Consider the following 5,425-nt stretch of genomic DNA (forward strand, 5'->3'; position numbering starts at 1 on the left):
GCAGGCAAAAACAACATCGTCTTAGAGTAAGGAGTTCCTGGATCTTGTTGTTTTCTCATTTTGCAGACATTTGTGGCCACTGTTCCTCTTTGAGTTAGCTGCTAACTGCTATTAACTACTCTCCTGTGGGGAGCTGCATGTATAACACATCAGCGAAGACCAAGGAGATCCTGGACTGCATTTTTTTCCCCCCAATTTACAGAGATTTTCAAGCACTGTCCTTCTTTCCTTGAGTTAGCTGCTAACTCCTACTAACTACTCAGTATCTCCTGCGGGTAGTTGCACTCGTAACACGTTATCAAAGTGTAAGGAGCTCCTGGAGCTCATTGTTTTCCCAATTTACGGACATTTTTCTTATTTTTTGAGTTAGCTGCTAACTGCTATCTTCCACCTTTTAAATCCCTTGTGTCAAGACATCACACCTGTCCTGTCCGTGGTCCCATTCTGCCGCCTGTCTCTTTTATACAGACCTTGTTTCAGTGCTACTACCTCCGATGCAGGCTTAAAGGCAACTTCGTCCCCCGATTCTGCGATTGTACCGTTTACACAGACCAGCAAGGTGGCATAGCAGCGAGAAACTCCTGTCTTGAAGAGGCAGTGTAAAAGGAGCTTCTGTCAATCAAGGTGGAGGAGAGGTTTATTCTTTCCACCTCTCCACAATTTTAATCTGTGACTACTGTATCATGAGCAGCTGGTCAGAGGAAAGACGCCATCATCAAACTTTGCTGTCATGGCAGAAATCAACTTTAAGACGTTTAGTAATAGTCGGAATTTCCCTTCATGTGTCCCACTTTAAGACAGGACAGAAGTCATGCACAGCTGCACAACAGCAACCTTGCAGCTGTCCTGGTCAAGGATGCCTCTAAAGAAAAAGGTTTCAGAGGCTCCAGGAACATGTTGCCTCTTTGTTTTACCTCAGGTTACCCTGCCAGGGTTTGCTGAGCTCAGTCGTTTCGAGCAAGGCCTTCCTCGATCACACCGCCCTCACGTCTACATCGAAAGTAAAAACCTTTCGTACGTATTCTCACTTCCTTCCTAAATGCAGCTCCAAGCTTCCAGTCAAGGCCTTCTTTTTTTTCTGATCTTGAGAGGGGCCACTCATGAGGAAAAACAAGAGTAGATTGAATCTTGGCAGGTTTGCGTGTTTAAACGGAGTGGCCACCTCCGCCCGGCTTCCTGCTGCAAACATCAAGCACCAACCTTATCGTTTCCTCGCGGCGATTAGGCCGCTTCCTGGTGACTGCATCACAGGTTCAAGTTCATTTATGTTTGCTGGGCTTCAGAGAAATGTTGCTCAACCTTCGGTGAGTCATGCAGTGATTCCTGCTCCGATCAAAATGATGACCTTTGAAAGTAATCACGACTTTAATTGGCGGTTTCCCTCAAACGATACCTAATCTGTGACATCTGTCTGTAGAGCCAGGTGTACACAGGCCTGTATTTTTTCCCATGCTGCATCAAAACAGTCAGAAAAATTTGATATGTGCACATTAGTGCTGGTGCATTTCTACACATCTGGTTTGGTATGCAGTTACAAGGATGCACTGGTTGGTTGGCATTAAGGGAAGACATTTGCATCCAGCGCTGGGATTTTCAACCAGCAACCCTCCGCTCGTAGACCAGTGCGTCCGACCTCCCGTCCATCGCTTGCCCCCTCAGCGAGCTGTTTTCCTGTGCTTTCTCCCCGTCTCTGATGGGACGTCCTCTCGCCGGCTCAGAGCTGCGAGGGGCGTTTATCTCTGACCCGCAGGTTCGGCCCCGCTGTCTCAGCTGCCAAAACAGCCCCATTCAACATTGTGCTGAGTTCATCAATGCTCCGCTGACACACACACACACACATACTCTCTCTCTCACACACACACACACACACACTGGGAAATGCATACACACAGATGCACGCTGCAAAAAATGTCAAACATAAACTGTTAATCTGAGATGCAGATTTTTTTTAAATATTTTTTTGAGGTGTTTTCTCACTGCTTCCAGTGTTTGTTAATCAAATATTATGGGCTGGATTCTTGCATCTTCTAATTTTGGCTTTCCTGCAAATGAAGTTTCTATAGGTGGTGCTCTTTTCTGTATGTTTAGCTGTATTTGCCGACATGCCAAACAAACCAAAAATTTATTTAATTTAATGTAATTTAATGTAATTTAATGTAATTTAATTTAATAAAAAAAATAATAAAATAAATATATTTAATAATATATATTACATATATTTTAATTAAAACATATATTCTATTCAATATTAGTGCTCCAAATAATTATTTATTATTATTTATTTTATTTTTTCATTTTAATTTTATTTACAATTAATTATTTAGTGATTTTTATTTATTAAAAAATTCCCAGAGCCCAAAATAATGTCTCTTTGTTGCTTGTTATGTCCAAGCAATAATATATATATATATAAAATATATATATATATCAAACAGAGAAAAGTAGCAAATCTTTATTCCTTAATAATTACTTATTAATTTTCTTATCAATACTACATTAAAAATATATAATTAATATAAATTAATTTAAACATATATTCTATTTAAAATTAGTGCTCCAAATCATTTTTTATTATTAGTATGTATTTTATTTGATTTTATTTTTTCATTTTAATTTTATTTACAACTAATTATTTAGTGATTTTTATTTATTAAAAAATTCCCAGAGCCCAAAATAATGTCTCTTTGTTGCTTGTTACGTCCATTTTATTATTATTTTTTTTTAGTTAATTATTTGATTTTATTTTTTCATTTTAATTTTATTTACAATTAATTATTTGATTATTTTTATTTATTAAAAAAATCCCAGAGCCCAAAATAATGTCTCAATTTTGCTTGTTATGTCCAAGCAACAGTCCATAGCCCAAATATATATTTTTTACAAAAATATAAAACAGAAAAAAGTGGCAAATATGTATGACTTAATAAATACTTAATAATTTTTGCACATTTTAATAAAAAATAAATAATAAATAATGTCTTCCCATTGATATTAAAAATAAATGGCTTTAGAAATGCAGATATTTTTTGTAGTGTACACAAAAACCCCACAAATCCCGGGCAGGAAAGAACAGGACAACCTCAGTCCTTTTGGCTGCATATCTGGGGACCTCTGTGACAACTCCACCGCCTCGTGCCTATCAACCTCCGACAGGTCAGGTCCCTCGCACACATACGCCGAGGTCCCACACCCGCGACCTCTCCCCTGTCACAACTGTCACTTGACTTCAGCGAGCAGAAACCGCTTTTATCAGAGAACCTGAAGCGCTGCTCTGACAAAGCTGAGGAACTGCCAGAGACTGACCCCTGTGTATATTTAGCAGCAGCTTGGCAGTCGCCCATCCCAACTGTCGAGGCTGTCAGAGCCTCGCATACACACCGAGCTCACCCTCCTCCCCCTCCTCACTTTGATTATGGAGAGAGGGAGTCGCATGGGGCGCTTTCAATGCTCGTTTAATCACATGCATTCAGGTAAAGGCGTGTTTTATACACAATTAACACCTCCGCCATGTTGGAGCGACGACTCTTCTCAGCTGTAACACCTGAAAGTACATTACAAGCGTCTTGTAGACTTACTGTCAGTGTTACATCCTCTGCAACTACTTATTTGTTCTTTTTAAAATTAGGAAATAGGGGTGTGAAATGAGCTGGCGAGCAAAGTTTCCCTGGTGTGAAGTTTGAAAGGCCCTGCTCAGTTTTGCAGCCGTGTTGCATCATGCATTTAAAGAGACATTTCGCAGATTATCGGCTTTCACATTGCAAATTCGATGATCAGAAATCTTTCTCGTGCACTTTGTCTCACCTGTGAGTTCTCACCAATTCTTCTCGGCGTCTCAGCTCCTCCGAACTCGCAGGCCAAACCAGAGCCGAAGTCTCTGTTTCAGAACTCCTTCAACTTCTTCTTCTTCTTCTTCGTAGACTTGTCTCCCTTTGTCGTTTGATGATTTTTTTCAAGAGCGCTGCAGATGTCACTTCTTTCAAACGGTGAATGTCTGACCATTTCATCTTTTATAACCCTCATAACCCCATAACCCCGCAGTCTTTTGATGAAGTAGGCCAGAGCAAGTGTCTAAATTAGACATTCAGTATCAATGCAAAATGAACGAGGGACCCCTGCGCACTCTGACGCATCGACTCGCTTGTAGAGATGTGATATCAAAAAGTTTGCCTGCTCTTTGTACTGCGTGCACTTATTTCTGGAGCAGAACATGGCGCCACACATGACCGTGGAGGAATGTTTTTGTCTTTTTGATGTTTTCGACGGCGCCTTTTCTCTCCATATTGATACAGCCACGTGCACCGGCTGCTAGATAAACTAAATTTGAAAGGTCTGATTATTTCCATGTCTGAGAAACTTTTGTTTTGCCTCATCATTCCAATCCAGCATTATCCTCCAGCTCTGAGTGATTCAGGACTGTGTGTCATCTACCAAGCTCGTGAGTCAGAGTGCAGCTTGTTTTGAAAAAGGCTCCGGTGTATTAGCATACCTTTGTTTGCCCTGTTGCATTTTTATGTGTCAAATTGATGCTGTGCGACATGTGATTATTGTAGTGTGAGAAAACGCGTGAGGTCTCCCTCGCTTACCTTCGTCTCGGTAACCTTCACGCAATGAGCAGTGGTGCAGACTTTGAGCTTTAGATGACGTTGGAACTCGTAGGCACACGTCCTTCAGCAGGAGGGGTGGTGTGAGTTATTACACAGCATGAGATGTCGTTGACTTCCTCTTCCAGCACTTCTTTTTGTCCTCTTCTTCTCCTTCTTCCACCTTTTCCTCTTCTTAGTAGCTGATGGCATTATGTCTTTGGGTTGTCCATCCATCCATCCATCCATCCTATTCTTGTGAACACAATATCTCAAGAATGATTAGAAGGAATTTCTTCAAATTTGGCACGAACGTCCACTTGGATTCAACAATGAACTGATTAGATTTGGTGGTCATAGGTCAAAGGTCAAGATCACTGTTACATCGTCTGTCTCATTCTTGTGAAAGTGGTATATTTTGTTTGTTTGTTTTTTCAAATTTGGCACAGGTGATTAGATTTTGGTAGTCAAAGGTCAAGGTCAATGTGACTTTGTATCTGTCCCATTCTCTCACTAACCCCTTGAAGGAATTTCTGAATTTTTGCACAAATGTCCAATTGGACTTAAGGATAAACTAATAAGAATTTGGTCGTTGAAGCTCAAAGGTCAAAGTCACTGTTACCTTGTCTGTCCCGTTCTTGTGAAGGCGGTATCTCCAGAGGGAGTTTTTTCAAATTTGGCACAAACCTCCACTTGGACTCAAGAATGAACCGATTAGAAGGTTAAGGTTACTGTGATCTTACATCCATCTCTTTTTTTTTTGTTTCTAAAACTGAAGAATTCATACGCTAGTTTGAGTGTGTCTAATGTGGAGTAAAATAATGATCTGAATACATTTTATATCC

This window comes from Epinephelus moara, chromosome 15, assembly GCF_006386435.1.
Source record: "Epinephelus moara isolate mb chromosome 15, YSFRI_EMoa_1.0, whole genome shotgun sequence".
Taxonomy (NCBI): Eukaryota; Metazoa; Chordata; class Actinopteri; order Perciformes; family Serranidae; genus Epinephelus; species Epinephelus moara.